The 24,354-nt window shown below is 32.6% G+C and overlaps 1 long non-coding RNA gene across 1 annotated transcript; it reads left to right on the top strand.

Moving 5' to 3' along the window:
- The first annotated feature begins 1,225 nt into the window (after positions 1-1,225).
- Positions 1,226-8,956, top strand: LOC124992427 (uncharacterized). The gene is made up of 3 exons (XR_007110125.1): positions 1,226-1,352; positions 6,628-6,801; positions 8,840-8,956. It is a non-coding gene; the product is annotated as an uncharacterized LOC124992427 (long non-coding RNA).
- The last annotated feature ends 15,398 nt before the right edge of the window (positions 8,957-24,354 follow it).

Below are 24,354 nucleotides of genomic sequence, written 5' to 3'. Positions count from 1 at the left end.
GGAATTCCATCAGAAATGTTTGTATTGAAATAACCACTTTGAGTATATTTAAATAAAAAATAAAAGTGTCTACTTATCTATCTGGGTAGTTTGGTCAGGATGTGCATTGTTTCTAAAGTGGTATGAAAGCCACTTGTTGGAAGAATCTAGATAATGCTATACTATTTATGATATACCATATAATTGTCAAATGATAGTTAATGCTGTAATTATCACTCAGTTCATGCAGAAATAATCTGCATGGATTGGAGGGAAGGGAACCTACATGTACTTAATAAGATAGTGGGTCCTAATTTTGCCAGATGGTTCATAATTGTTTGGTAGGGGACCATTTTCCTGTTTTCCTACCATTGCTTTTTCTGCCTTCCCCACACATCTTACTGTCTGATCTTCTTGCGTTTTAAAATTTTTATTTTTTTAATTTTCTCATTATTTAGATAAAAAATGTTAAACATTGTATAGTAAAAGTGCACATTATGATATTCTGATATCTGCTTCCATTATGTAGAGATTACCAAACCTAACATTTATCACCATATGTAGTTGATTTTTATATGTGAATAGGAAGAATACTTAAGACCTACTTTCTTTTCAGTTAAAATCTACTCTTTGGTTTTACTAGAAAACATCACTATTCATATTTGTGCAATTTTGTTCCAAGACACTATAATCTATAAAACTGAGTACATTTTGTAATGAAGAAATCAGATATTCAGATGTAAACTAGTAAACAATTTTTTTTTCTCAGGGTTTAGGTACAAACTTACTTTATAACTGAATTGATATGCCATCTGGTAATTTTCACATCTAAATAGAGAAGCTTCACAAGTTACCAGGAGTGTCCTTTTTTTTCCTTTTTCTAAAATTTTATACAAGTCTTTTCCCTCATACCACACATATTATGTATTAGGCAAAATGGTGTCTACTGGTTACAAGATGATAACAATGCTGTGTTGTTCTCATTCATCTGCTAATTAATTCAGCAAATATTTGAATGTGAACTATGTTCCAGACACCGTGAAGCACTGGAGATAAAACAAACAAGAGTGGTCTCCACAGTCATTGAGAGTACTCTATAATACAAATAACATTTTAGACATTGCAGTGTGTCTAAAAGTAGTATAAAAGGAGTTGGTATAGACAACAGGGACAGCTTTCTGGCAGTTGCTTCTTGCATAATTCTTTTACTAAGGCATTTTCTGTCAGTGATAGACCTAAAGTCTAAAGAAACCACTCCACCACCATAAGGTCTTTGGGGCAAGATCAGGCACAAAGCAAACGCCCACATCAAGATGAAAGGGTGCTTTGGCACTGAAGCAGGGAACTGACGCGGGGAGAGTCTCACGGAGGAGGTAAGAGTTGTAGCTAAGTTCTGAGACCTGGGTCTATGTTTGCAGGGTAAGAAATAGGAGGGCAGAGTGGAAGTAAAGGGATCCAAAAAGAAAGCACAAGAAGTATATAGAAAGGGAGTCATGATAATAGATTAGGCTTACTATAAATCATCACTGCTCAGATTTCAGCAAGCTTGTACTAAGTAACCCATACTGCCTTTCTTCTCTATTTTTTAACAGGATATCACATATACTGCCTTTGCTTGTATATGATTATGGCATAATGGCATTATTTTACTTTCTAAAACATATTTAGAAAAAAGGAGAAATTTTTTTATTTGTTAGCAGTGTGACACTTGAATGAATCATCCTTATCTCAGGTTAATGCTGATAATTCTGTTCTGAGGTCAACACTAGTCTGTTTGAATCAATTGAAAGGAGTCAGGTCAACAGCCTTGTGCTTCTGCTTTTCTGCCCTTGTACTCTCTTAATCCAATCAGTCATAATTGGTGGCACAGACATACATAGCTATTCTCAGAGGCTTGAGCTGTAAATTTCCTTTTAAACTGTTTTTGGCATTAATAACAGGTAGGATATGTTCTTTTTTAGTTCTTTCAAACAAGATAACTGAGAAATTAATGAGTGTCAGTGAGGTGGAGGAAAAACAACTAATGCTTATTTCTCTTTTTTTGCAAAAAACAATTCTCTATGTAACTCTGCTTCTAAAAATGAAGACCTAATGAAAGGTAAATGTCATCTTTGTCAGGCAACAGAGGTTTATTTTTATATAAATCATCCAAAGTTCATAGGAGGCCTTCCTTGTGCTATCTGCGTATGACATCAATAATGGGAATCTGAGGGGCATACAGAGACAAACTAATATCACTTAAAATAAAAACTACCTTCCTAAAATAGAAAAAAAAAAATGAACCTGGGCCTAGAATCTCCAGATTTCTTCAAACCACATCTCCTCACAATTTTCTTTTTTGTTATTTCCATAACAAAATGTATGTATACCTGGGTGTAGTGGCTCATGCCTATAATCCCAACAACTTGGGAGGCTGAGGCAGGAAGATGGAAAAGTTGAAGGCTAGCCTAAGAAATTTGGTGAGACCCTCAGCAACTTAACAATAAACTGTATCAAAATAAAACATAAAAAGTGCTGGGATATAACTCAGTAATGAAGCACCATAAAATACCTCTAGGTTCAATCCCTAGTAGCAAAACAAAGAAAAAAATATATACATATAAATCTATAAATCTAAATATACACACACATATATTCTTGTGAAATTTACCACAGCACATATTTACTACAAATCTACATTATTGCTATGTAATCTACATACATTAACTTTATCTTAAATTTTATAGCTTTAATTATCCAGTTTAATTATAAATTTTAATTTTGCATTTTCAAAGTTTTTGACAATTATATATACTGTAAACCTCTGCCATTACAAAAGTATAGAACATTTTGAGGTAATGAAAATGTTTTTACAGAAATTTTTATAGATCATATTATCTAAAGATAATGGATCTCTACTAAAGAAGTCTTAATATGAATACTGCATATAATATGCAGTTAATTAATGTCTCATTAAAATGTTATAATTCAATTATGTAAGACCCATGAGGGCAGAGATTATTGTCAGATTTGTGTTATTCCCTTACTGCTAGTAACACTTGCTGCTTACCTTTTCATTGAATGGATGGACTAAGGGTAAATTACTTCCATAGATAACTATGTTTATCTAATAAAACTATTTGTCATCTTTCATATTTCTAAATACTTTCAATAATAACAAAAGATATCATTTTTCATTAAATGTGTCCCTATTTCTTAATTTGACTACATTATAGAAAATAATTTTTAATAAAGAGAAATTCAATATCAACATTAACAGAATATTCTGTTAAAGTTAATGCATTATAAACTTATATAATTTAAATATTTTATCTTATCTAAATGTTATCCTTCCAATTTCCATATAATTTAGTTAACAAATGCTCGCTAATATTAATTTAACATTAATATTAGTGTTATTTCAGTTTAATATGTCTAATTTTAATTAAACATTTGCTCAGTTCTTTAATACAAAGGGGATCATTGCCTAATATGACTGTACAAAATTAAAACATTAAAGGAATAGATCATTGAAAATAATTATTGGGCTGGGGAGATAGCTTAGTTGGTAGAGTGCTTGCCTTGCAAGCACAAGGCCCTGAGTTCAATCCCCAGCACCGCAAAAAAAAAAAAAAAAAAAAAAAAGAAAATAATTATTGATTATATAATATCTTCCCCTATCATGTAATAAAGATAGAAGTTTCAGATTACCTCTAGATTATCGACTAGATTATTTAGTCACATATAGTAAAAATTGTCAGACTACTATACAACTATATCATCCAGACATAAGCAATTGTATGTTGATCATAATATTATAAAACAGCAATTCATATTCTTTTTAATCCTTCAAAAATGTTCTTTTTCCAGGAAAGTTGCAGTTCTCCATGACAACAGTAATTTTCAATGCCTGGAAAATCCATTTGACATACTAGGGTCAGGAGTTGTTATTACAGTAACAGCAGGTGCTTCTAATTTATATGACAGTAGAAAAGGTCTCACCGATTATGATTGTTATAAAATTATAGACAATAGATATTTTCATTCTTGAGCAACACTACTCTCCTCACAAAATAGTCTATTTCATTCTTTTATAACCATAATTCTCATGAAATTGCATTTGGTATCATTTTCTACAGCAAACAGTTCTCTCCCATTCACCCTTGGGCCTTCCCAAAGAACTCTATCTTTTGACAGTCCAGTCATTGCTCAGCTCCTTCAGCCCAGATGATGCTTATCTTCCAATCTCTCCACCACTTTAACCTGAGTTCAGATGCTCACCTGGCAGCCTCCAGACATTCATACTACGTTACATATTCATTTCAGTAGTGCATATGCCTGGCCAAATTACTTTGCAAAAAGAAGCAAATCTAAAAAATATCACCAGCAAAATTAACAAAAGAGCATAATTAGAGGTTACATATATACTCAGTGGGTACCTTGCAATGGCAACCAATGGCATGTTTTTATTTCCAAGAAAAATAAAGGCAAATCAACAAACCCAACTGCAGTAGCAGGTGGCTTAAAAATCATGAAAGAAAATAATCTGTTCTGGACTGAAATACAATAATTTCTTTAGAGACTGTTATCCCTGGAGTTTTGGAATAATTTTACTTGAAGCTTTAAAAGATCATACTCCAGTCTTCAGTTAGAAATAAGCAAATTTAGAGCCATCCAGCAACTGCAGTTAAACTTCACAGCACTGAGAAATCTTTTTAGGAATGCAGGTGTTTCCAGTCTTCACTTTCAGAACACATTTAATTAGCATTAAGTCATATCTATTTCTGAAACATCTCTCTTTATTTCATGATAGAGAAGGATATCATATCACGGATCACTCTAATGAATAAAGACCATATTAGCAGTCAAAACAAAACTGTTCATGATCAACAACAACAATAACAATAAAAAAATGAAGTTAGTCCAGATGAGCCAAACTTTGTAAAAAGGAGCAACTCATCTTCAAAATAGTATGCAATACACAGAAAGACAGGAAAACATGATTTTCATTTTTCTTTTATGTGAACTTAAGCAATTCAACTGCCATATGAAAAGAGAAGTAAAGAAAGAGACCCTGAAGCTCTACTCCCATACTTCATCTATCATTGTCCTTATATATTCCATTATATGATAATGAAAAATAATTAAAGAAAATTGCAGCATACAAACATCTTTTTAAATTAAGCTTTTTATGAAAAAAATCCATGTTTATTGTTTTCATTTGAGAAAATGTTAAATGATCTAGATAATTAAGATTTAAGAGTCATGTACAAAACAGAAGAGTTTATTTTATAATAATAAAAAAGACTGCAAATCAATAAATTTAGGAAAATGAGTTATCAAGATTCTTAATAAGGACAATTATGTATCTGATCTGCATCTACTAGTGCTAAGTTTCTCATATAGTAAGTGGTAAATATGTCTTGGTGAATAATAAGTAGTTAAATAAATATAAAATTGGAGGGAATTCCTAAAAAACAAAAACTATAAATAAGCACTCATTTGTTTATGGAAGAACAAGTTGTGCTACAATATTTTTATTTCATTTTAGACAGAATTATTGATCATAGAGTAACTTGCTGAAAAATGTGAAATCAGCTAAATTGTATAATTAACTAGATCTTTAATTTTTAAATGGACTTGTCTAAATCTTTAACCTGGACAAATTTTGCTTGTAATATTCACTGATGACGTATCTTTCACAGTTTTCAGTTAAATCATTTTATTGCTACTGTAGATGTTAAGATAAAAAATAGGATTATCAAATATACAGAGGAGATATTATATAGACTACCTGATAAGTTTAAGGTTTTCTGATAGACTAGAGTCGTGGAAATCAAGGTTAATCTTAGTTGGAACAAATTTTATGATTCATAAGTTTAATTTAGAAAGACAATTATACAGACTTAACATGAGGTGGAATTGACTTGTTTGAAATTCCTGTGAAAAGTACTAGGGTAAATTTAGTTGGCATAAAATCAAATAAACCTGAATATAAGAGCAACATAAATATAATACAAAGTGAAGTTTTCTTAATCAATATATGATGTCCATATTTCTTGTATATTATCATTGTACATAGTGAACTCATAAAATTACACTTAAGTGTACATATAATCTCTTAGCCTCCCACACAGCATTCCATTTCTGAGAGCATTTGTTATGTTCTTTAGAGTTCACATTTATCCTCTCTAATAAGTATATGATATATTGAAGGATACTATAGGATTAAGCATTCATTTTCCCCAAATGTATTTCTATTATTTCATATTTTACTTATAAGATGATTAATCCAATAAACACAAACTCAGGTCAGCTCAAACTTGGATAAAATACAGTAGAACTTTTGTTGAGGTGTATTTTTATTACATTAATAAATTAGAAAGAAAATAACCTAGTGAATTAGAAGGAAACTCAGGAGAGTTGAATGTAGTTAGCTAAGAAAAGCACTTCAAGGAAGAGAGATGAAGTATTATGCTAAATCAAATAAAATGTGGACTGAGAATTGACCAACAGACTTAGCAAAATGGACATCAATTTCTGTGGATGGACAGATAAAAAACTTGATATTTTATGAAAAATTGAGGTAGGAATGGAAAAGTGCACTAGTGCTGAATGTGGGCCCTTTTTATATTAAGAAGTTAAATAATGTCTGTTTTCTGATTATAGTGATCCAGAAAAGAAGGAGGAAATCCATGACCCAGGAAAGGAAGGAAAATTGGTGGGGCATTGCCTTTCAAAATAAAAATATTGGATTTTGTGCAAAACATGGAAATACTTTTTTGGAGAGGAACTTGGACAATTCATTCATGCTAACACATAAGCAGTAAACTATGAATGCAGGTACGGGTAAATTGTTACATGTGGTAGTAAGTCTTTGAAAAAGCTCCTTTCTAACCCTGTTTTTTCCACTGTGATATAAAAATCAAAATTTTCAGCTGCAAAATACTTACTTTTTTTTTTTTTTTTTTTTTTTGGTGATGCTGGGGATTGAACCCAGGGCCTTAGTGCTTGCAAAGACAAGCACTCTACCAATTGAGCTATATCCCCAGCCCTTCAGCTGCAAAATAGAATGGAAAAATTTTTGATATAATTTTAAAGAAAGGAAGTAAAGTTATTTTGGAGTGTAGGATAGATAAGAAATAGGAAAATGTCATAAGATTATCAGGTAGTATCAATTTGAGTCTAGTGATTATAAATTTAAGGAGTGACCACTCAGCCTGGTCATTTCCATAGCATGTATCCCTTAGGCCATTCACAGCTGCAGTAATTCAGGTTTGAGTAGGCAGCACTGGATTAAACTACATTTGTGCCAGAAAGTAAAAGAGGAACAGGATATGTTGAGCTGAATTTAAATTGTTAATGAAAATTAATTTTACAAATTGCAAAAATATCTAGATATTAAACTAAATTGTGGGGGTGTTTCTGTCACATCCAATGTGGATGAGGGAAGGGATTTCTGTCAGAGGACGGTGCTGGCTATAAAGCAAGTACTAATAAACTTATCTAATCAATAAACACAAAAGCTAATAATCTTTTCAAATGGAAGGGGGTGTGATGGATCGGGTCATACCAGATCTGGCCTCCAACAAAATGGAGGAGCCCACCTTCACCTTTATTTATAGTCCCACAGGGCCCAAACAGGGAGGGACTTCTTCTGTGAGGAACAGGATGGGGGAGAGTGAGGGAAGTCATTTGCTGAGAGAATTAGCATTTCCTCAGGAGTGAGCCACCTCTGTACCAGGGTCACCTACTCTCTGACTATCTGAAACAGTCTCTCAGTCTACCAGTTCCTGGGAGTCAGACCTCTGTGTCCCATGGCTCAGTCAGGCCTGATTCTGCTAATCATGAATGGCTCCTCACATTAAATAGCTAGGATTACACTCATTCTGGTATGCTCTATTAAGGCATGTGGAAAATTCACTGTCAGGGAAACAATTCACAGGAGACAACCCTGTCTAGTATAGGTCAAAAGAGAGTAGAATATCACAATTATAAACCCATAGTAATAGGTAGCAAAAGTAAACACTAGAATAGATCCTTGTTTCAAAACTACTTTGTCAATGTGGAGAGTTTACTAAGTTGCTCAGGCTCAGTTTCTCTATTATCACTTTGATGTGAGAATTTAATGAGATAATATGTGTGAAATATTTTGTAATACTTGATTATTTCTAATTTATTATGATTATGCTACTATAAACAATCCCATTTGTCCTGCTCACCAGCTGTCTTTCTTACACCATTGCTACATATTCCCTCAAACACCACACATCTTCATGATAGAATTACCTTGATTAACATTTCACCATGACTTCATGATATTCCACAAGCTGCCCCTTGCTCTTTTGACATTTCTAGCTAAATTCATCCTGAGGACATTCAGATGTTATTTCCTAATACAGTAATAAAGGTTAGAGGACACTTCCCTGACTTAGGAATTCTGAAACACAAAATGTCACATGAAAACTAATTTCTCCAAAAGTACATTCAGGTACAATTTTTCCATACATTATAAAATAGACATATTACACAAATTCATTCATTCATCTTATCTTGCACATATTTTTCACCTCTGTACATTTTATAGAAAATTCGTGTGCCTACTTTCAAACATAAAAATACACAAATTATTAATTTTATTAAGAAAATGTTAGAAAGGTTTTCATATATTGATGAAAATTAATCTATTATAGGTAAATCAAAGATGCCAAAGATGATCATATTAATATAAAGTTATTTTCACATATTGTGGAGTATTATGAAAAAATTGGGTGATGCAAATTGCTGATTTAACGTGAAATATCATTTGATTTTTTAGTAATGTTTGAGGATGGATACTACTTACTTATTTTTTATTTATAATCTTATCTTTATTTATAAGACTTAGGACCCTGTGATTTTCCTGGGAAATTGGATTCTAAAAATCTGTTCTAATCCAGTATCACTTCTATAAGTGCAACATCTGCTCACAGTCCCAGCGTTCTGTGAGAGGAAGCAGGATAGCTTTAAATTCTGGTACTTGAAGTGGATATTAACAGAAGACCTTGCTCAGGAGGAGAAGGAAGGAAAGAAATAGCAAGGTAAGAAAAAGCAGACCCAGTTTTGGTTTATCCTCATCAACAGAACTGAGCATCATAGAAAAGAAGAGACACGCCTTTCACTGAATCTGCTAGAAAAACCACAACAAATCAAATTGAGTAAACCTACAGTGTCAATAACACATGGAACATTATTTACAGGAAAACAGACATCACTTTTTCCTTATGAAATTCCTATTGCTATTTCCAGATGCTTGAAATAATGTTTCAATGAGACAAGAAGAGCTTTAGAAAATTTGTGTTATAAATAAGAAGCTTAATCATAAAATTTTTCTCATTTCCAAAGGAGTAGGAGGTGAAAGATGTTGCTGTTACTGAAAACCCTAAGATGAAGTATTGTGGGAGAGGTAACCCAACTGGGAAATGTCTTTGTGAGCTGCATAATATTACTTAGACAATGTTTGCTTATTTCATCTATATGTTGACAAAAAATAATCCTAGAGGAATTTCCAGTCCTGCTCAATTGCACTTAAACTCAGCTTCATGGGAGATTAGTCTATAGGCATCTCCAAAGTAATTAAACTATAATACAATGTCACCCGTGTGAAAATCTATAATGTTTACAAACTCTTACTCCTGAGGGTGCTTAAAATGCTTTATTAATTATACAATTAAGACTGATAATTCCAAAATAAAGAAAAACGTGGTGTGCACTTCAAATGTATTAGTTAGAAGACCATTATTCAGGATATTTTCTGAATAACTTTAAAACTTTCCCTACTAAGATTTTTTCCCTCTTCTTTAGTGTTGATTTTTAACCTTCTGTTGTGCTAACTTTTTATAATTTATAATTTAATTTTTGACAATTGCTTTTACAATATGGTTACAGTATGCTCATCTCATATAAGTGGGTCAAAAATTCTTCTTTTTATGCTTCAGATAAGTCTTTCTCAAAGACCCTGGATTGATTCAAATTGCCTTTAACAAGATTTTTAAATACTAATTATTTTGTTATTATTCAGTTCAATTTATTCATCCATGACTCTAATACCAATATGTCCCAAGCCTAAAATCTACATAGTAAAACTATTATTAGTTCTATAGGACGAAATTTGTTTCTTTCCTGGGTTGGATTAATTATACCTCTTCAAAAAATTAAAATTATTAATGCCTATAGGAAACAAACTATTCTCTCATGGGCATTTAGCATATAGTAGAGATTCGCAGTTTCTGAGAATCTTATTTCTCAGCCAGGGCCAAGTGGCACACGCCTGTAATCCCAGTGGCTCAGAAGCCTGAGGCAGGAGGATCACAAGTTCAAGGCCAGCCTCAGCAACTCAGTGAGGTGCTAGGTAACTTAGCGAGAGCCTGTCTCAAAATAAAAAATAAAAAGGCGCTGGGGATGTGTTTCAGAGGTTAACAGACACCCTAGGTTCAATCCCTGATACCAAAAAAAAAAAAAAAAAAAAAAAAAAAAAGGTAGAATTTTACTTCTTGTGTATTTTCTATTAAGTACAAGTTTGGTTTCACTTGAATATTTGCATTTTTAATACTACACACTTAGGAAACAAAAAAATTTGTGTGTGTTTTCAGTCTTAATAAAGAAGCTATTTTTTCTTAAACATGGAGTATCAATTAGCAATATTGGGACATTGGATTGGAATGTTAAGAGACATGCTCCTAGACAGTGAATTTCTTGTGAAAATTTACAAAATCTTTTACTATTTTGAACATGCCTGTATCCAGCATGTGCTTGATATTGAGTGTGCACTCAGGAAATACTTGTAATCAAGTATTGACTAGATAGAACAAATACAAATTTACATTTGCCTAAGTTACTATACAGAGAAAATATTATTTCAAAATATGTTTATCTGTAACTTCTGTAAATGTCACTGGGAGGTTATAAAAAAGATATTTATAAATTCTAGTCTGAATTTGCAGTTCATGTTGGAACATTGATGGATTAAATAGGCTTTTCTTGGGATTCAAAAAAAATTTGGTAAGAAGTTATTATATTGTATGAGGAAATTTTGAAGCAAGCAAGAAGTTGGTGTAATTGATCTTGAAGCAAATTCTTTCTCTTGAAATAAGTAATTGACTCAATCAAGTCTTAGAAACAATTCACTACTTTCTGTAGTTGCTAGTTATGGTTCTTTCTTTCAGGAAGAAAGGTAAGTAGTATTGATTTAATCTTGGCCCATCTATTTCATGCATAATTGAAATACATGGGTATAACCAATTTTTAGGATCTCTAAATTATGTATCATAATACTTAAAAGTTATGAGTCAAACCTGGGTGTGGTTATGCATGTTTGGGATCCCAATTACCCCAAGAGCCTGAGGCGGAAGTATTGCTAAAGCCCAGCGATTTGAGACCAGCCTGGGCAACATAGTGAGAATCTGTTTCTAAAATCAAAAGTTATAAATTAAGTTGCACTAACAACTGGCCTGCTTTTCCACTCAGGGCCCCCTCTTTAACTCTTTCCTCCCTATAGCCAGCTATTTCCAGTCATAAGATTCTCAGATGAGAGGCCAAAGGAGCAGTTTCTCTTGACAACTTCCGAACCTGAGAGGTTGCAGGAATTCCTGACCAGTGTGATGAGACCCTACCCAATGATTGAGGGTGAGCAGGCCAAGCTGCCTAAGGGAAGACTTAGGAAGTCTCTCTTGCCTACATTTTTAGTTTTACAAATGTTAATTCCAAACAACTAAGCTTAGAGAAAGAAGCAGCAAAGCACCAGGGCATGGGAAGCATGGTCACCACACCTGTTCTGGGTGGCAGTGGCGGGTGGGGGTGGGGGAGTGGGCCTCTTTTAAGAGAAAGTGGTTCCGCACCCTGATATTTCCTAGTGTGGTGGTTGCGATTTTCTTTTTCTCTTGGATAACCTCACACACTTCAGTTCTGCAACTTCTGGGCATGGGGTATGGGGTGTCAAAAAACAATGGAGTTAAATAGGCCCAGAAGACTTTATGCAACACTACTGAGAACAACTCTGCTGAAACCAAAGGTGGAAGAATATTTCGGTCCTGGGAAGAGCTAAAGGAAAGTAGTAGGGACATTAGGAAGTAGATTAGTATGTGTAATTAGGTCATCCCATTTATATTTATTTATTTATCATTAAAGCTTATTGAAGTTAGTTAGGTTCTTACCCTTTCACAGGGACTGAGGATAGGGGCTCTGTCTCCTTAGATGGTGATAATTCACAGGGCTCCCATTTAAACATTTACCAAAGATACTCATAATGTCAAATGTTCTTATTTCTGTAATTCACATTTTCTGGTCACTTACCAAAGTTTCAAACATTTTCAAATGCTTTGATGTGTAATATTATTAAATATGAGACCTAGGTCAAAACTATCATGATCTGAATATATTCATCATTCATCCCCAACTTACACACAACATAAAATTAATATATTGTTTACTTTTACATGCATATGTCATGAGCTTATGAACAATAGGTTGGCAAATGGCTGTGCCAAGCCTCTGTTTGTGTGTTTGTTTGTGAAATATATGAAATATTTGAGGAAATATGTGAAAGAATTTCTTCTACATGAGAATAACTGGCTATAAATCCCTATGGCTGAATCGTTCTCATGATATGTTTCTTTGAGCTTCATCTATTTCTCTCTAACACTGCATTCAATTTCAAGTTCTTAATCAGAAAGACAGAACACAGACATGAAGAAAGAACACATTTTGAATATTCTGGGAAGATCCAAATAAAACATGTTTATTTATATTTTAAAATGTTAAAAACAGATATGTAGACAGGCATACATGTAATATTTTCATTTTTTGACCTAACCTTTTAATTCTAAATTTCTGGTGATATAAAATATCTGACTTCTAATATCACTACATCACACTGAATTAAGTCTCATAGATTATCATATATTTAAATAATCAAAAAGTGAATTATATATATTCAATAATAATTTTATTCATTCATTCAGCACTATATAGCAGCCTCGTGACTAGAGGTAAATTATCAAGTCCAAGTTGACTTATAAATCAGAATTAAAATACTCAGCATGATAATCTATAAAAATAATTTACGATGAAAATGGTCAAGAAACATTCCTATTAGCTTCTATTGATAGTATCTTATCTATAAAGTTCTGTCACAAGTTATATATCATTGTGAGAACAAAATTGTTGGACATTTATAAAATTCATTAGTGTGTAAAATATTAGATGGAAAATATGACCCATCGAATTACTAGAAATCTTACTAACAAGGCAGATAATTTAACCCTAACTAAAAAGGATCAATAAATATTTCAAAGTAGGTTCAAATTCTCTTTTGTGGACAATAAGTTTAGGAATTGCAAACTAGAGATGATGAGCTAGAGATGCTGCAATTTCAGATATATGGTACAGGAAAATTACAACAAAATGGGAGAAAATAAGAAATGTGGATTATGATTAATATACATCAAAAAGCACATGTATTTGGTGCTGAATTATAAGTGAGAACTTATAATTACTACATATAAAACATAGTGATATTCAATTAAAAATATACATCTATGACTGGGTGTCTCAAAATAAACAAAAAATTAAAAACAGACTGGGAATGTAGCTCAGTGGTAAAGCAGCTCTGGATTTAATCCCTAGTGTTAAAAAAAAAAAAAAGTGTTTGTGTGTATTTAGGTGATATATAAACATATTATGCTTTGACCCTTAGGCTTTTCTCCAAGTTCACCAATTTAAAAGCCTCCGAGTTTCATTTGAATTTCAAAATCATCCTATTTCAGCTCATCAGAGATATTTTGATATTTGAGAGGGTTGAAAATGAACAGACAACAAACTACATATACAAATAAGTGACAGAGATAATACATGACTTGCAATCCCTAAGTTATTTCTCATCTCTGGCCCTTTACAGAAAAAGTATGTAGCCTTTGGTGTACTTGGTTGTTCAGCTCTTCTATGGTGGTGTGTGGTTCTTGGTCGTGAAGGTGCAGTACCTCATTTTCATACTGTGTGTTCCATATATTCACACACATGATTTTACCCTAGACTTTCTTTTATTCAAAATTCGTAACCTTTTACTTCCAAGTAGCTGACCAGACCTGGTCATTTAGCACCATCTACAAAGGTGTATATATTCTCATCTCAGGCTAGCTCTCTTTCTGTACAAAGTAATTTCCCTACTGTCAGCCTCAAGGTATGATTCTCCTTCTCTAATGTCTCTGAGGACCATACCTGATTGTGATTTGTGAGGTTGCTGATGTCAATCCTCAGCTTCTGCACACATATTCAACCAAACCATTCACAAACCTAGGTAACACTTTTCTCTTTCTTTAGCTGGTGAGATGGAGTACCCCATATGGAAATAGGTCCAAGCCCTAGAAACTTGTTTGGGACTTTGACTCTCAACTTACACAGGTTACTTGTGCCCTCTGGTCCTGTTCATGTTTAATTCCAGTTGTACTATTTCTATCTGCTGCTGGACTCATGAGACATTATGCCTTGGCAGGTCATCAGTAGCCTGTTGCTAATGGGTAATTGTAATACATGGTCAGAGTTTCTTTGTCCTGTGTGACCTTTACTTTCTGAAGAACACAGGTCTTTTATATTGTAGAATGTCATTGGTTGGCATTTTCACATGAGGAGATTTAGTTTATGCAGTCTAGGCAGGAACAATATTAAAGCAACATGTCTTCTCAGTGTTATATATTGGAAGGCAAGTGATACTGATTGTTTGCCAACCAGTGATATTAAATATCTCTTGGTTAAAATTCACTCTTATCCTTCTTTAGCACAAATTTACTTCATCTGCACCTGTACCAGCACTGGATTCAGTGATTTCTTTAAAAAGTTTTGTTTTCTTCAAATGTAGAATGATATTCAAGATCAAGATGATGTGCATGTCGGGTATGGTCAGGAAGACCTTATTTCCTTGATTTTAGGTCCTATCAGCAGAACAATCTAGAAAAAAATAGAAGTGTTATCAGAAACTGGATTGTGAGATTTTTTATGCTACTTGAAAACTAAGCTTGCCAAGGTCCACAAACGCAAGCAGCAGAATTTACGGACTTTATTACTCATGACACATCAAGCATGAACTTAATGTTTCTGTCAGTTTCTCTTGCTCCCAATCCCGGCAGGGTTCATTTGTACTTGGGTTCGGGTGGATGCTTCCCACATAGTAGATCACCTCACTACTAAGGAAACTTGACTTGAGGAGACTCAGTGTTATAAAGAAGCTGGTTGAAAATCTGCCTACACTTTACCCTGGAGTGAGACATTATCTTTACTACTCTGATCAGGAAGCAAATATGCTCTGTGCTCCAGAGGGAGGAGAAGGCACTATGTTTATCCTCTTAGCCTATTTGCTATAAAAAGATCCTTGGAAAGATATCTAGAACAAATGTTTCTAACACTTTTTTTTTTTTTTTCTCAGAAAATGAGCAAAATCAGTAGATACCCATGACGTGTATGTGTGTGTGTGTGTGTTTGTGTGTGTGTGTGTGTGTTGTATAAGTTCATATGAATAATTCTAATTTCTACCTACAGAATATATCCTGGATATCTCTCCACTTTTGTAATTCTCTTCTCTTCTGGGTCTCGTTATTGTCCTTGTAATTACTTGTTATTTAATGTAGTGAATATACAGAACATATTTTCAGATTTGCCAGCCTGCAGAAAAGAGTAAATATTAAAAATAAAGGTAAATATAAAATCAATATTTGTTTATAGTTATTTTTTGCATATATCTTGCATATATATCTTTCTTGCATTCTTTGTTGCATATATCTTTAGTGTATGATTTAATAAGTTGTAACAAGTAAATCCATCTTTGCTTTGCACACACAATCAACATATTGAATATGTCCATCATCCCAGTAATTCCTTCATACCCAATTTTAGTCATTCATCACCACCTCTTTTCTATTTACCAAATATTATTTGTGTTCATTTTAGAATTTCACATGTATTCTTTAATGTACATTTAAATTTTTTATTGAGTTAAATTTCTGTGATATTCATCCAAATTGATGTATGCATGAGAAGTTTGTTCCTTTTCATTGTGGAGTGGCATTTTATCCCATTGTACAAAAATAAGACAATTTGATCCAGCCTCCCATAGCTAGACTTTTGGAATACTCTTTGTTTTTTAAACACACTAATAAAACTTCTGTGAACATTCATGTATGACTTTTTTGTGGACATATATTTTTATTTCTTCTTTGATAGAATCTTGAGTGGAATTTCACTTTAAAAAATATTTGATTTGTATGAGTGTACCTTTTTCCCCACAACCTTGCAAGCATTTATTATTTCTTGTACTCATGATAATTGCCATTCTGACAATGAGATAAAATGTTAAGAGTTTTGATTTGCCTTTCTGTAATTGCTAGAGATGTTGAACTTTTTTTCATATATTTGTTGATCGATTGTTATTTCTTCTTTTGTGAAGTGTCTGTTCAGTTCCTTGGCCTATTTATTGGGTCAGACTGCAAAGTGGTGCAACCATTATGGAAAACAGTATAAGGATTCCTCAGAAAACTTGAAATGGAACCACCATTTGGCCCAGCTATCCCACTCCTTGGCTTATACCCTAAGGACTTAAAATCAACCTACTACAGTGACAATCACATCATTAGCTCAATTTACAACAGTTAAACTATGGAACCAACCTGAAACAAATGGATAAAGAAAATGTGGTATATATACACAATGGAATATTACTCAGCCTTAAAGAAGAATGAAATTATGGCACTTGCAGGAAAATGGATAGATCTGAAGAATATCATGCTAAGTGAAATAAGCCAATTCCAAAGAATCAAAGACTGAATGTTTTCTCTGATAAGCAGATGCTAATTCACAATAAGTGGGGCAGCTAGGGAAAAATACAGGAACCTTGGACTAGGCAGAAAGGACTGAAGGGAAGGGAGGGATATAGTGATAGGAAGGATAGTAGAATGAATTGGACATTATTTCCCTATGTAAGTATATGTTTACACAACCAGTGTGATTCTGCATCATGTACAACCAGAAGAATGAAAAGTTATATTCCACTTATGTATGATGTGTCAAAATGCTTTCTACTGTAAAGTGTAACTAATTAGAACAAATAAAATATAAAAAAATTCATATGATTTATTTCCATCTCATCTCAATTGCTTTTCTACTTCCTCTCTCCTACTTTTTTCTCAACTTCTTTGGTACATATAATTAAGGAAAATAGCAGTTCAATAATCAAAAATATATGTAATGTATTAAAATGTCTTCTGAATGGAGGAAAAAAATAAATGCATTAATTAATTGTCACTATGAGTCAGAAAAGACATTTTAAAGTACTGGCAATATGAGAGGTCTTGATAGGTATTCAAGGTTTTTATACATGCTGGGAAATGTATTTGAAGAGCTCTCTATACTGCAGTTCCAGAAGAAACAGAATCATAAGGACTGTAGCCCCACAGTGCTACAAAGATAAGGTATTGGACCACAGGAATGCAAATTATGGAAGAACAAGGTCATAGGTTAAAATGAAAGATATGCAGGAATGGACTTTAAGATCATTGGATATTATATATTTTTAATTAAATTTTTTTTCATTTTTACAGACTGCATTTTGATTCATTGGACACAAATGGGGTACAATTTTTCATTTCTATGGTTGTACACAATGTAAATTCACACCATTCATGTAATCATACATATACATAGGGTAATACTGTCTGTCTTGTTCTACTGTCTTTCTGTCCCTCACCCTCTCCCACCCCATTTTCCTCTACACTATCCGAAGTTCCTCCATTCTTCTCTTCCGCCCATCCCCCCCCACCTTGTTATGTATGGTCATCCACTTATCAGAGAAAACATTCAGTCTTTGGGTTTTGGGATTTGACCTAATTCAGTTAGCATGATATTTTCCAACTTCATCCATTTTCCCACAAATGCCATAATTTTATTCTTCTTTATGACTGAGTAATATTCCATTGTGTATATATACCACAGTTTCTTTATCCATTCACCAATTAAAGGGCGTCTCAGTGGATTCCACAATCTAGCTATTGTGAATTGAGCTGCTATGAACATTGATGTGGCTGTGTCACTGTAGTATGCTGAAAGTCTTTTGGCTATAAACCGAGAAGTGGGATAATGAGTCAAATGGTGGATTGATTCCAAGTTATCTGAGGAATCTCCATACTGCTTTCCAGAGTGGTTGCACAAATTTGCAACTCCACCAGCAGTGTATGAGGGTGCTTTTTCTCCCACATCCACACCAACACTTATTATTGCTTGTGTTCTTGATAATAGCCATTCTAATAGGAGTTAGTTGAAATCTTAGGGTGGTTTAATTTACATTTCTCTAATTACTAGGGATGATGAGCACTTTTTCATATATTTGTTGATCACCTGTTTATCTTCTGTGAAGTGTCTGCCCATTTCCTTAGCCCATTTATTGATTGGATTCTTCGTATTTCTGGTGTAAAGTTTTAAAATTCTTTATAAATTTTGGAGATAAGTGCTGTGTCTGAAGTGTGTGTGGAAAAGATTTTCTCCCACTCTGTAGGTTCTCTTTTCACATTATTGATTGTATCCTTTGCTGAGAAAAAGCTGTTTAGTTTGAATCTGTCCCATTTATTGATTCTTGCTTTTATTTCTTATGCTATGGGGATCTTGTTATGGAAGTCTGTCCTAAGCCAATGTGATGGAGATTTGGGCCTACTTTTTCTCCTATTTGGTGAAGGGTCTCAGGCCTAATTCCTAGATCCTTGATCCATTTTGAGTTGAGTTTTGTACAGCGTGAAAGATAGGAGTTTAATTTCATTTTACTGCCTATGGATTTCCTGTTTTGCCAGCACCATTTGTTGAACAGGCTATCTTTTCTCCATTATAAGTTTTTGGCACCTTTGTCTAGTATGAGATAACTATACTTTTGTGGGTATGTCTCTGTGTCTTTTATCCTGTACCATTGGTCTACTTGTCAACAAAATAGAAAATATTGAAGACATCCACAAATTTCTAAAGACATATGATCCTCCCAAACTGAACCAGGAGGACATACACAATTTAAACAGATCAATTTCAAGCAATGAAATAGAAGAAACCATCAAAAGCCTATCAATTAAGAAAAGCCCAAGACCAGAAGGATTCTCAGCTGAGTTCTACAAGACCTTCAAAGAAGAACTCACTCCAATACTCCTCAAAGTATTTGACAAAATACAAAGTGTTTGACAAAATACAATACCCCTTCATGCTCAAAACACTAGAAAAATTAGGGATAGTAGGAACATACCTGAACATTGTAAAGGTTATTTATGCTAAGCCCATGGCCTACATCATTCATATTGGAGAAAAACTGAAAGCATTCCCTTTAAAAACAGGAACAAGACAGGGATGTCCTCTTTCACCACTTCTATTCAACATTGTCCTTGAAATACTAGCCAGAGCAATTAGACAGACCAAAGAAATTAAAGGGATACGAATAGGAAAAGAAAAACTCATGCTCTCACTATTTGCCAATGACATGATTACATATAGAGAGGATCAAAAAAACTCCACCAGAAAACTTCTAGACCTAATAAATGAATTGAACAAAATAGCAGGATATAATATCAACATGCATAAATCTAAAGCATTTTTATTCATAAGCATTCATCATCGGAAAAGAAAATGAAGACAATAACTCTGTTCACAAAAGCCTCAAAATAAATAAATAAATAAAATACTTGGAAATCAATTTAATCAACAAGGTTGTTCTTTCTACAATGAAATTAAACAGATCAATTTCAAGCAATGAAATAGAAGAAACCATTAAAAGTCTATCAATTAAGAAAAGCCCAAGACCAGAAGGATTCTCAGCTGAGTTCTACAAGACCTTCAAAGAAGAAGGATCTCTACAATGAAAACTACAGAACATTAAAGAAAGAAATTGAAGATGTTAGAAGATGGAAAGATCTCCTATGTTCTTGGATAGGCAGAATTAATATTACCAAAATGTCCATACTTCCAAAGGCGCTATACAGATTAATGCAATTCCAATTAAAATCCATGACATTTCTCATAGAAATAGAGAAAGCAAGCATGAAATTCATCTGGAAGAACAAAAGACCCAGAATAGCCAAAGCAATCCTGAGCAGGAAGAGTGAAGCAGGAGGCATCACAATACCAGACCTTAAACTCCACGGTAGAGCAATAGTAACAAAAACGACATGGTGTTGGCACCAAAATAGACAGGTAGACCAATGGTACAGGATGGATATCATATTTTAAAAACTTTTAACACCATTATTGCTATAATTAGACTTTTGTTCTGTTTTGCCTTTTTGTTTTCTCTTGCTTTTATCTCTTATTGAAGTAGTTCTCCAAAAGAATTACCAATGCTCCCTCAAATAAAATGAGTTATTTACTTGTGATGAAATATTCACTTTCATTCAAACTGGAGCAACCCTATTTCAACAAGTAGCACTAAATTATGCTGTTTATTTTTTATGTAAATTAATTTCTACTTAAATACAATACACAATTATCTATATTTCTATACTACATCCTATTTTCTTAATGTACATTAACAAGCTGGTGCTTTACATGTTATTTATAGTATTATCTATACAATAACATGAAAACCAGTACCTAAAGATATATTATACAAAGCTCCTTAACCTCAACAATGAAATCTTAAATTTTTAAAAAATATTATTTTGGAACTTTATTTTGGGATAAATGTAATATTAGAAAGCCTTATCACATAGTGTTTATGCTTTTGTGTCCAGAGTTGCCTAAATAAGTACTTTATATGGTAATCTTTGAAATAAATTATATTTCAGTATGTAAAATATTATGTGGATAAGTATCAAGTCCCAACTGTTCATCAATTTTTCTAAATCTTTTCAGTATGAATTCTTTATTTCCCTTTAATGCAATTTTTATTTAATTTATTTGAAATCCCTATCATTTTTATTAAATATCATGAAATTTTCTCTAGACTAATTCCATGTTCTTTTATAATATTCTATCTCAACAGATATATTGGTCCAAATGTCTTTCATGATGACAAGACAAAAAATGTAAAATAAAACATAAAGCAAAACAAAATAAAATAAAAAATTTCTGTGTCCATTTTTTCCAAGTTATTGTTTCATTATATTTAAATTTTCTTTATCATCTCATCTTTAAATACAACATAAAGTTGCACATTAGAGTAAAACTATTTAGGTAGCAATTTTTTTTTTTTTTTTACCCTTAAACACTTTTACCTAAAGATTTGGCATATCTGTAATTAGGTTTACTTATGTTTCAGAAGAGAGAAAAAATTATTGGTTAAATTAGTTTCCGAACACTAATACTTAACATCTTTCAATGACTGAAAAAGAGTGTGTTCTAACAATAAGTGCTGGATAATGATTATTTTGTAATTCAAATCGTTTAGTGCTCTGCTCACAAAGTCTTAAAACAACTGCATTACTGACCTTAAATCATGACTTTTTCATTATGAAGGGCAGCACATAAAAAAGTGAAAGTGGCAAACTTTCCTAAAGCCTTTAAGAAGATACATCCACAATGAATTACTAAACTTTAATTTTAAACACTAGTGAATCTGAAATTGCTACTTTTATGAGAGGCTCCTTGCAGGTTTCTATTTCCAGTGACAGCTATACTTCAGTAATCATGTAACTATTTGCTACTGCCATAAAGCTCTTGCTTAGCTCTGATCACATGCTGTTTCAATTTTCTAGCCCAAAATCAGATATAATGTTGCTGTTCAGTCATCACAATATTCTTTCTAAGGGCCATGAGAATAAGAAAGTAGATGGAATTAAAAAGGATGAACTCAAGACATGGATTTTCTATTTAAAAAATAATATGAAGCAATTTTAAATCTATTTTCTCCATTATTCTATCTTTTAAAGTTAACTGGAAATATTCCTGTGCTTTATAGCATAATTGAAGCATTGACAGAATTATTAAAAGGGATATATTTATAGCATTTTCTTTTTATCTGCCCTATTTTAATAAACTTCTAAATAGCAACATGACATACTAATCACCTTAAATTGTGAATGTAGTAACTATTTGTGCAAAACTCAATGTTTCATAATTTAGGCAGATATTGAAATACATGCAAAAGTTTTATTTTAGAGGATTAAAATAAATAAATGAAATGGAATAATATTTAGAGGAGCTAAAACATGACATAGCATAATTAGACTAATGTTTAAGTGGATATGAAGACACTTACAAATAAAGTGTTTTACCTAGTGCACCTGTGAACATTCAGCTAGATAATATAAGATGCATTCTGCAGTGTAGAGGACTGAAGATAATGCCAAGAAAGTTTATGCAATCTTCAAGCTACTCTAATGGAAGGGTACTTCTCTGATTAGTCAAACTCTTCAGTGGTGCCAGGACTTGTGCTACAGAAGACAGAGACATAAACCATTCAGAGTACCTATAAGTAGTCCAATCCAGCTAACATTCCTTTCCTTGCATAAACAATAATGATAATCTCTTGACTTCTGCACCTAAATTCATCTAATTTTTACTGCCCATTTTGCTTCCTATTTTCTTCCATTCTCCTTTACCTAGTTATTGTTTTCCTCTCCTTCCTATTTTCCTTTCTTCCTTCCTTTCCTAGCAGCATGGGAAAAAGGTGGTTCAATTTCATTAAAATCTATTGGCAATGGTGAGAATATTGGAACAGGAGGACACATCTAATACAGAAAATTATAGAAAAAATCCTGGGCATGACAATGGAGATAACAATACTTTATTAGTAAAATAGAGATAACCAATATATATTAGTGGGAAAAAATTAGAATATGTCAGAAAAGCAGTTTCATTTCCATTACAGGATTGGTTAAATCCTTGAACATTCATAGAACCCTTTTATTTATCTCTAAGTGGAGATGATAATAGCAGCACCCTTACTTATAATAAAGACTAAAAGATCACATATGTAAAACTATTTTTTATGTAAAAAAAAGTTAGAAAAAAGAAGAGACTACTATGAAGAGGAAAGTTTCAATTGTCTGGAATGAGTATATGCAGCATAAAAAATATAAACACTTTTCTTATCCTAGTGAATCAATACCCAAAGATTTCCCACAAATGAGTAGAGATCAAATTATAGTAATAAATTAATTAATTAACAAAACTACAAATAAACAAATAATGTAAATGGGTGGTTGCAAACCAAGAAACAAAGAGAGCTTTAAACCAATGTATGACATTACCTAACACTGAATAAATAAAAAATAGAATGTAGGTTTCTCTTTTTGTGTACTGAAATCTTTTAATATGTGAGTTTTCATATATGAACTTTTAAATATGTGAGTATACCAATTTTACAAAAAAGTCATTAACTTTAGAAGAATGTGGGGTGTTATAAAGACATAAAATTATTAAATTTTTTATTTTTTATGTTTCTTAATAAAATATATGTAGGAAATTTTAATTCTGTTGTTTTGACTAATTCACTGTGTGATTGTTTCTCTATGAATCCAGACCCATTAAGTTGAGCTTGAGAGACAATCATTTCTTCCTACTTTTATTACTGGTCATTTTGAAGCTCACAGTTGGTTTTGATTAATTCTGCCTAAAAGGAGAATAATTCTAGCACTGTTTAATTGCCCTACCACCACTTCCTAACCAATGGGGAAAAATACCACAGTTTCTCACAAGAAGCAATCATAAATGATAATATCCTTTGGCTTAATTATCATGACTGTTGCTTGCTGTGATGAAAATTAGAGAAATCAATTTTAGCAACATGCTGAGTCTATCTTTAGTGATTCTTTATATCTTAAGAGTAATTTAGATATCAAAATATCCATGCATCAACTGAAACATGATTTAGGTATATCTGATATCTTACTCAAAAGTCATTTATGAATCACAATTACTAATGTATTTATGGCCTTTTAAAAATCTAACTTAAAAGATTAAATAATAATCTTCTACGTTACTGGCTTTTTGCTTAATATTTTCAACTTGCTTAATAGAAGTAATAAATATTGTTTTAAATTAGTTTGTAAAGAATTCTGTATACATTACCATCCTTGCAACAAACAAGGTGGGGCAGCCACCCCCATTGAATAGTGTAAACAGAAAAATGACTTTTCTTATGTAATTAACAGATTTTGTGTTTTCATGCCAATGTTTTTTTCTGATGCAACACATTGAAAACAAGCAATAAATTAAGTATCACCTTAAATATGTTGCTTAGAAATTTTAAAGTCTATTAAAATGGCATTCATCTCTGTTAAGCACATGTAATAGATGCTGTCAGTACCTTATACATGTCCCCTTGGTCCTTATGGTTTCTGAGTATATTGGCTGGAATTCCAACTGGTGGCAGATGTACCCCTCTACCTAGAGGCTTTTTATGGCAGCTGG

The sequence above is a fragment of the Sciurus carolinensis genome, chromosome 9 (genome assembly GCF_902686445.1).
Source record: "Sciurus carolinensis chromosome 9, mSciCar1.2, whole genome shotgun sequence".
In the NCBI taxonomy this organism is placed as follows: Eukaryota; Metazoa; Chordata; class Mammalia; order Rodentia; family Sciuridae; genus Sciurus; species Sciurus carolinensis.
This window is presented reverse-complemented; position numbering and strand designations above follow the sequence as displayed.